A 10,707-nucleotide genomic window follows, 5' to 3' on the forward strand; every position below is an offset into this window, starting at 1 on the left:
GCGAGCGCGCTACCACTTGAGCCACATCCCCAGCCCTGCCAGATACTTTTTGAATTTTTTTAGTTGTAGATGGACACAATACCTTTATTTTATTTATTTATTTTTGTGTGATGCTGAGAATCAAGCCTAGTGCCTCACATGTGGGAGGAAAGCACTCTACCACTGAGCCACAACTTCAGCCCCTATAGATCCATTTTTAATTAAGGTTTTGTTGTTGTTTTAATAGACATCATGTGTAAAATCACCATACTTAAAGTCAAATTTATAGTTAAATCTCTGCAAAAACTTTCATGAATTCCTTCAATATCAACTAACCCAATCATGAATTTATTAAACTTCTCACAGTTTGAACTTACTCATCTTTACTTGATAAACCTTTCATTTACTCATATTTGGCTTAATAAAGATTAATGAGAAGGACGTCAAAAAAAAAAGTGCGAAAGCAACTGTGTGATCATTAACTATTGTTCTTTCAAAAAACTTAAGAGCATTTCTATTAATTCCTTTTAATATCCGCATGTGAGATTTTCCCAATTCTTTCTGTCCTCAGAAAATTTTGATACTACAGATTATTTCAATCTTGGCTGGGAAACAGAAATTCTGTCTTGTGAAGAGAGATGGGTACCCGACTGTCATGGTTCAGGCTGCTATAACAAAATGCCACAGATGAGGTGGCTTAAACAGCAAACATTCATTTCTCATGTTCTGGAGACTGGAAGTCCACAACCCAGGTGCCCTCACTGTCAGGCTCTTGGTGAAGGCCCTCCTCCTGGTTTACAGAGGTCGTCTTTTCCATGTATCCTCACCTGGTGAAGAAGACAGAGAAGGGAAGCTCTCCCCTCTTTCCCAATAAGCACCCTAGTCCCAATCGTTGGAAGCCACACTCATGATCTACTACTCCCCATGCCCTACCTCCTAATACTGTCCCATTGAAGATTAGGGTTCCAACATATGACTTGGGGGAAGTACAAATATTCAAACATTGAGTTCATAACACTGACTTTTTAAACAAAAATATTCCTGGATATATGCAATAGCATTTCAGAACATATCTAGTTGAAATATGTGTTGAACACAAATCATTATGTATCCAGACTCAATTTGAAATCTCTATATAATGATGAACCTGATTACAAAAGTGGTCCGCAGAACACAACATCATTATGGAAATTTCTACATTGATCATTTGCTTAATGGGTGAATAGAACAGGACAGGAAGAAGGCACTAGCTGGGAAGTTGCACATAAAAACTTAACAACACTTGAAATACTTACAGAAGAACTGATGATGTGCACCTCATCCTCATACCACATTTCTTTGTCTCCTACAGACTGCTTTGTCTTGTTTTGATTTTTCAATGTGCAGCTTTTTCCTCCCTCAGGATCTTTACACTTCTTGTTCTGGCTTTCTGGAATGCTAGTGAAGACCATATTTATGTACAGCTGGCTCTTTCTAATCATTTGGCATGAATGGCATTTCCTCTAGTGTCCTAGGTGCTTTTTCTGAACACCTTTTGCAATGTAACCCCACCTCTCCATCCTCCATCATTCAATCCCACCACCTTGTTTTGTTGCTTCCACACTACCTGTCATGCTCTGAAATTACCCTGCAGTCCACTTACTTGTGCATTGGCCCTGACATGACAAGAGTTCAAGTTCATTAAGGGCAGACACTCCATGTTATTCTCTGAATCCCCAGCACAGGGCTTAACTTTCTCAGTATGTCAGAATGGAAAAGTTAGAAAGGATTCCCCAGAGAGGTGACATCTGAGATGAGTCTGGAAGAACAAGCAGACATAGCTCAATGGAGAAGAGGATATGAGACAGTGACACAGTATTTGTCATTTTGTCAAAAAACATTATGAGCCAACACAATGCAATGGTTTCCTGATGTACATAATATTCAGCGTTTTGCAAAACACAGAAAACAGGTAGGAGGTGAAGCAGAAATACTAAATGGATTAAGAAAGTTAGGACAGGAGAAACAGCAAGAGTTTTCTTGGAAACCATAGACCTTATAATGAAAGATTTTTCTTAAAAAATAAAAAATTTTGTCAAAGAAGTATATCATCAGCTTTGTATTTTAGGATTAATTTCTGAGCATTTGTGTGGACCACAGATTTTGTTTCTTTACATGTCTTAATTTTAAGACTTCAGTTAATTTTTTTAAAAGTTCATTGTTTTAAAATTCTGACTTACTCCAAGTATTTAGTTCCTGAATGTGTTCCTAAAATTTCAGTATCTCTGAGTTAGTCAAATTTTTTTAAATGAGGAAACAACTCACAATGCGTATATATACTGTACAAAAAGAGGCTCTGCTAATTGTTTATCCACATTTAAGGACAATAGCCAACTCCTAGGTCTTTAGTGTTATTCATGCCTTAGAATAAAAAACCTTCATGTTATAATTTTATGGACTGTGGTGCTTAAAGGTTCCAGGTATAAAACTTAAATTTGAAATACTCTTCTCATCCACTGATAATTAAATAATTTGCCTGATCTCAAGAGATATTTTCATTTCTCCTTTCTGCTTTTGGGAATGCTGACCTCAAAAATTTTCTACTTCCACAAACTTTTATTGAATTATAGTAAGCATTTGGCATTTTTCAAAAATGAATAAAAAAGAAAATCACATAGCCTGGTCATCAGTGAAGAAAGTATACTCTAATTAAAAGTATTTGAGGGGCTGGAGATATATAGCTCAGTTGGTAGAGTGCTTGCCTCACATGCACAAAGACCTGGGTTCAATCCCCTGCACCCCCCAAAAATATATTTGAAACATTTTGTAGATACATATTTATTAATAAATATAAAGTAGACCTAACATAAAACAATGTTAGATTTTTAAAAGGTAAGAATAAGACTTAAATATATCCAGATGAAAGGACAGAAAAGTTATTTAATATGCTGTCTGAAAGGAAAAAGAAGAAAATGTAATACAATTAAGTTTCAAGGAACAGAACACACTTTTTAAAAATGATTATTCTAATGCTTTTTTCTTCATTGAAATGAATGTCCTAATTACAATTATAAAACTATGACAACAGTCTTTAGATTCAAGACAGACTATGGTATACCTGCTGGGCCAATCATGTCACCCTCTCGAACTAAGATCTTGCTCTTCCTACCATCTTTCCACCACTTCCATATCCTGGTGAGCCCATGTTTATAACAGCAATCTGTACTTCCATTGTTTCCGTGCTTGTATAATCACATATGAGCACAGTAGTGTATATATACATATATTCATGTTGTAGATATTTCCTTTGGTCCATTTCTCCTACTAGAAAAAATAGTTTTAACAAGGTAATTTAAAAAATTTATGAAATTTATGTGTTATGATTTTGGAGGCAGGGGAATCCAAGATCAAGGTGCAAGAAGACTTTGTGTCTGATGAGGGTTTGCTCCTCTCTGCTCCATAGATGGTACCTTGTTGCTGTTTTACCTTCACATGGTGGAAGGGGCAGGGGTTCTCCCTTAAACCTCACTCACAAGATACGAGCCTTCCTGACCTGTTCACTTGTTAAAGGCTTCAATTCTTTATTCTATTGCATTGGCCATTTAGGTTCCCACACTGGAGATTGGGGGCAGACACCAGCATTCAGATCACAGCAATATCTACATGCATCCAAGTACACATTGTTCTGTTTTCACAAAAGCAAACAAAAAAACTCATCATTTTTAGTGCAATTTCACTTCCAAAAAATTTAAGATCTACTTTTTGTTTTCTTTTTAAGCAATTATTTCTAATTGCACCTCTTGAAGTAATAGTTAAATGATTTTGATAGGCGTTCCGTGTGTTCCCCAAACACTTCAGTCACTCTTTTACATTCTTTATTACCATGTTTTTGCAAATGCAACTCACTCCGCACTCCATGTACCAAAGTCACTTTGATCCAGACAGCAAAAACAAAATCAAGCTTTTAAAATTATATAAGCTACATCCGCAGTCACATAATGATATAAAAATATCTTTTCAAAATCACTGTCAGCCTTTCTTTCCAATATTGTGGAATGTACAAAGATTCAGAAAAAGGAGAGACAAACTGCCAAAATTTTCAAAAAGAGAAAAATAATATTGACAGTGAGAGACTATGCACACACACACCACATTGTATTTGTTTCCTAGTGCTGCCTTTTAAAATTTATCATAGGGCTGGGGTTGTGGCTCAGTGGTAGAGTGCTCGACTAGCATGCTTGAGGCACGGAGTTCAATCCTCAGTACCACATAAATGTAAAATAAAGATATTGTGTCCACTTAAAACTAAAATAAATAAATAAATATTTAAAAATAAAAATAAAATGTATTATAAACTGGGTAACTTTACGCAACAAAATTTTGTTTTCTCATAGTTCTGGAGTCTGGAAATCTAAGTAGGGATGATTCACTCTTGGGGGCTCTCTAAGCTCTTGGCAGCTGCTAGAAATCTGAGGTGTCCTTTGACTTATAAACAAGTTATTTCAATCTCTGATGCTGTGTTAGATGGTACTTTCCTTGCCTGTCTCTGTGTCCAGATTCCTGTCCTCATGCAAGGACATGGTCACTGGATTATGTACTGCCTTAATTCATTATGGCTACATTCTAAGTTCATTATATCTGCAAAGATCCTATTTCCAAATACAGTCATGTGCATAGAAATGAAAGATTTAGGGCATCAACATATCATTTTGGGGAAAAAAATTCTACCCTTGAAACATTGTAATATCAATTTCAGGCAAATTTATAGTAAAAAATATTAAATAATGTATGCAAGAATTTAGTGAAAGGAATAACAAATAATTTTAACAAAATTCTGTTCTCAAATGTGAAATCTTAAATAATGGTTTTATTTCTCTTCCCTGATTGGCAGTGTAGAGAGACTGTGAAAATATCATGATAAGTATCATTTTAAACATACATTTAGCATAAATTTTAACTTTTATTGCTATCGGCAAGAAATTAAAAGGTGAATTGTGTCACAGGACAATCTAAGTGGATTTTTACCTGATTGAATAATTACAGCAAATATTGATTTTGGAATTTCTGTCATCTTAGAGGTGAGTCTTTTGAAATGGACTATCAGATTTTTTATTTAGCTCAACATTTTCATCAGTAATAAGATATTAGACATTGATAAACAGAGTACCATATTTTCTATGATTGAGGGCTGGAGGTGCAACTCAACGGTAGAGTGCTTGCTTAACATACCCAAGGTCATGGATTCAATTCCCAGTACTACAAAAATAATAAATAAATAAGCAAATGCCTACAATTAAAAAAATGAGAAAAAAGCTAACATTTTAGGAAAACATACATTAACCCTCTCTGATTTTAGTTACAAGTTCAAGAAGTTAAGTGGGCTGAACTGAAGAAATGAAATTATATAGGTACAATGTGATCTTTCTGTTTCTAAAACAAAAAGTTCCATTACCCACACACACCTTATCCACAACTCTACAGAGCAGGTCTGATGAGCTCCCCAGACTGGGCTAAGCATACTGTGTTCTCAGGTAGCCACTGACTGTGTCACTCACTGGATGACACCTCTCCAATTCAGCCCCAGGTCAACAGGTGTAGTCGTAAAGGGAGCAGGAAACTTCCACCTGAGGTACTTGCTGTGGTTTGGACATGGTTTGTCCCTTTGAAGGACCTCGTGCTAGAAGCTAAGTCCCCAGTGTGATGGTGTTGAGGCAGTGGAACAGAATGGTGAGTCCCAGTGGAAGGTAATTAGGCTCCCCTCTTATGGATTAATGCAGATCTTACAGGAGATTAGCCCCTTGGAGAGTGGGTTGTTATAAAACACAAACTTGGCTCCTCGGTACTCAGTCAGTTCCCCTTCTGCTAATCTTCCATGTTATGATGTCACCAGAGGTACTTTGTCAGAATATTGGCACCATTCTCTATGGACCTTCTAGTCACCAGCATCATGACAAGCCAAAGAAACCTCTTTCTTTGTGAAGTATGTCCCCTCAGGTATTTTGTTGTAGCAACACAAAATAAAGAAAGACCAGTACTCTAGAGAAACATGTTTTGTTACAAGGATTTCTATTTTTATGGACTTCTTGGATAATGAGTGACATTATAACAACATGTGTCAAATCCACTCATGAGGAGGAATGCAATTAGAAGAATCTATACCCTGAAACACATCATTGCTGGCATCCTGTTCCTATCTAAAGCTGCACCCATATTGGAATGTTTCCCATTGTCTATGGGTTCTTCTCATGCTTATTGGTTGGAAAGCAAGTGTGTCCTGATGGAGAGGTTTGAGGATAGCATAGAGGATCAATACTGAAAACTGTGCACAGTTCACTTTTTACTGGTTGATGACAAAATCACCATGCCATTATTCCAGTTTCTGGACCAACTCTGACTCCCACTATGCCTTTCTCCTTCTACCTCCAACTCTGGCCTCATCTTCACACACTCTGGTTAAAAGCCATTGAGCTCCAGCTTTCTCACTCTCACATACAGAACCAAAGAGTTGAGTTAGGAAGTAAAAGTTCATCTAATGTATACTAATAATTATAATTCCTCCACTCTACAATGAAAAATAGACTCTAATTAACTAATGTTGGGATTCAATTAATCGCAAATACACATGAGTGATGAATATGTCAACAAATTTAATTCAACTAGGCTTCATTAGTAGAAGTGCATTGGCAGCTCATTGCATTATAGACGCATCAGAACAAATATTAGAAGGCAATTAATAAGCCAAAGGAAGTTGATCTCAAGGTAAGGGATCCGCCATCATGATAAACATCACAAGAAATGGATGTCTTAGGAAGAAAACATTCACAGAGACTACTTACAAAAAATTAAAGGATTATTGTGTCAAAGAACAAATGCATTCTCTTTTGGAACCAAAGATGTGTCGTGGATATTGGTTTTGTTTAATAAAATGTGCTTTTGAACATTTTGGTTTATATGGAAGTGACTGATTTAAAAGGTTAGGGGTTAGTGAATTCCAATTATGATATCAGCTTATATTGGAACAACTCTCCACAGTAAACAATAATAAACTAGAAAAAAAATTAACAAACTTATTTGAAGGCACTGGAGATCAGTAAAAAGCAGACAGAAACTAGAAAACATCTAACAATTAAAAAAAGAAAAGCAACAAAACCTAATAAACTATATGATTGTTCTGTTTTTCTCCCAGTCCTTGGTCGTAGGACAGTTAAAACTCAAATAAAGTGTTTATAGTTATTGAGCTATGATGTCAGTGAAGAGGTTCCTCATCATCAGAGGGACTCAAGTGGACAAAGATAGAGGGAAGAACTCACTACTTGCCTATAAACAAGATCAAATCCTTGGCTGAATGTCGAACTATACAAGTATGTTAATGAGCTTTCCATTCCTGTAACAAAATACTTGAGATAATCAACTTAAGAAGAGGAAAGGATTCGTTTGGCCTACAGTGTGGGAGGTTTTGGTCCACAGTCAGGTGGCTCATTGTTTTAGGACCTTTGGTGAAGCCAGCACATCATGGTGGGAAAGTATGGCAGAGGAAACAGCTTAACTCATGGCAGTGGAGAAGCAAGAGAGAAAGAGGAGAGGGCCAGGTGCCAATATCCTCATCAAGGGCACAACCCCAGTGATCCAACTTCTTTATCCTAGATCCCACTTCCTAATGTTCTGCCACTTCCCAATATCACCATGGGCTGGGGACAAAGCCTCTAACATCTGGGCTTTGGGGGACACAGATTCAAATCATATCCATCAACATTTGTAGGTCAGATGAATGAAACCAGCAGGAAGCAACAGTTGAGGGGACAGAGCAGAGATTTCCATCCCTGTCTACCACGAAGGAAAGAGACTGGAATCTGAGACTAGAACCAGACAGACTGCCCTACCCGACTGCACACGAAGGATCCAGAAGTGAAGTGTGTTAAGCCTTCAATGTCTGTCAGAGAACAATAAGTGCTCGTGGAGGAAGGAATGTCAGAATCCCTTAATGTACTATCCAGTGTCCTGTGTACTACAAAAATCTAATACATATCCTAAGAACTGGAAATTATGCCTCATTGTCAAAAAAAAAAAAAACTTACAGCAAAAATGAAGCCCACAGAAAGAGAACCCAAAGTGAAACAAATAATGGACTCTGGTAGTAAAAGAAATATTATAAATATGGTCAAGAATTTAAAGAAAATTATGTTCATAATGAATGGATATAGGATCTCACTGAGACACATGGAGGCTGCAAATAGCAGTCAAACAATGCCTGAATCATGAAAGTATAATATCTGTCATAGAGTTACCAGCAAATTGAAATTGGGAACAGTATATCTTCTTTTTTTCTTTTTCTGGTTGTATATGGAGTATATTCACACCATTCATGTCTTCATACCTGTACTTTGGATAATAATATCCATCACATTCCACCATCATTAATAACCCCATGCCCCCTCCCTTCCCATCTAACCCCTCTGCCCTGTCTAGAATTTATCTATTCCTCCCATGCTCCCGATCCCTATCCCACTATGAATCAGCCTCCTTATATCAAAGAAAACATTTGGCATTTGGTTTTTGGGGATTGGCTAACTTCACTTAGCATTATCTTCTCTAACACCATCCATTTACCTGCAAATGCCATGATTTTATTCTCTTTTATTGCGGAGTAATATTCCATTGTGTATATATGCCACATTTTCTTTATCCATTCATCTACTGAAGGGCATCTAGGTTGGTTCCACAATTTAGCTATTGTGAATAGTGCTGCTATAAACATTGATGTGGCTGTGTCCCTGTATTATGCTGTTTTTAAGTGTTTTGGGTATAGACCAAAGAGTGAGATAGCTGGGTCAAATGTTGGTTCCATTCCCAATTTTCCAAGAAATCTCCACACTGCTTTCCCTATTGGCTGCACCAATTTGCAGTCCCACCAGCAATGTATGAGCGTGCCTTTTCCCCCACATCCTCACCAATACTTATTGTTGTTTGTATTCATAATAGCTGCCATTCTGACTGAAGTGAGATGAAATCTTAGAGTAGTTTTGATTTGCATTTCTCTGTTATCGATGATGAACATTTTTTCATATATTTGTTGATTGATTGTACATCATCTTCTGAGAAGTGTCTGTTCAGGTCCTTGACCCATTTATTGATTAGGTTATTTGTATTTTTTGGTGTTTAGCTTTTTGAGTTCTTTATATACCCTAGAGATTAGTTTTCTATCTGATGTGTGAGGTTTAAAAATTTGTTTCCAAGATCTATAAAGGAAATTGGGGCTATTCCAACATGATGGAGATTTGGGCCTTGTTTTTCTTCTAATAGGTGCAGTGTTTCTGGTTTAATTCCTAGGTCTTTGGTCCACTTTGAGTTGAGTTTTGTGCATAGTGAGAGATAGAGATTTAATTTCATTTTGTTGCATATGGACTTCCAGTTTTCCCAGCACTATTTGTTAAAGAGGCTTTCTTTTCTCCAATATATGTTTTTGGTGTCTTTGTCTAATATAAGATAATTGTAATTTTGTGGGTTAGTCTCTGTGTCCTCTATTCTGTACCACAGGTCTACCTGTCAGGAACAGTATACCTTGAAAAAAGACCTATAATTTAAATTTAAAGAGAGAAAAAATGGAAAAAAATGTAAACCAAGTCCTGATAGTCTTTTGGACAATCACGTGATCAACATACATTTAACCGAATTGTCAAAAGAAAGACAGAGAAAGAGACAGACAGGGGAGGGAAGAAAGAGAATAGGAAAGATAAGTAATTTAAAGAAGTAATAGGATTGGTACCTAAAAATGCCACCTTTGTCATCCATAAAAGTGTGCAGGTTGGAAGACAAACAGGTCACACAATTTTAAGACAGGTGTGAGTCATTCTTCTTTCCCACAAAACCTGTGATTTGGAAAGTATGATTTTGAAGGCATACTTTCAATTATTTGTTTATCCACCAAAGCAATGTTTCACAAGACTTCTTTTGGTCTTAAATTTTGGGCATGTTTAATGTGGCCACCATGCATATTTACATTCATAAGCTCAATTTTGTGGCCCCTCTTATGAACTTAGAAACCAAGTAAATATTATTATATTTTTTTCTATGGCTTTCAGGGCCAATTTCTTTGTTCTACACTTCAAAAACCCATTTATGCACTTGAGAAATGTCCCCTGAAATTAGTAATGGCAGTACAATATTAATTGGTAAATGGGTTCCAACACAAGCACTAACAAATAACGTGCATGCAAAGGAAGATGGAAAATTCTAGAACTCTACACCCACATCCCTTCCCCTACACAAACTTCTCCCGCAGTGGAACAGTGCCAAAAACTCTTCAGGGCTTAATCAATTTTACTTCTGTCCAGCTGTGATTCTTCATGAGGTCAGATGACATTTGGGTGCCCCCCCCCCCCATCCACCCCTTTCCAGCATTGAATTGTGGTCTCCTCAGGAACCACCAGGGACCTGAATCTAATTAGTCTGAAAGAAGCCACTGTGCCTAACAACGGTAATTAACAAATGGCATGCTTCTCTCATGTCAGAAAACACAGCAATCCTGCTCCCATTTCTTCTCTTTCCTGGTGCCCGCCACCATTCCTCCCTGATCAGATTGGCTCTTTCAATCCTGTGAAAAGGAAAAGAAAATGCCTGGGCCCCTTGCCCCGGGGCTTCCAGCCAGCCCTGCGCTGCTGCTGCCAAGGCCAACTCTTCCAGCCAGGGGTCTGGGCCGGGAGCAAATGCAAATGCAAAAGACTTGCGAAACTCAGCTTTCTCCTTTTTTCC

This window comes from Marmota monax, unplaced genomic scaffold (genome assembly GCF_021218885.2).
Source record: "Marmota monax isolate L192 unplaced genomic scaffold, Marmota_monax_Labrador192_F-V1.1 WCK01_AAM20220418_F8-fsc00022, whole genome shotgun sequence".
Taxonomy (NCBI): Eukaryota; Metazoa; Chordata; class Mammalia; order Rodentia; family Sciuridae; genus Marmota; species Marmota monax.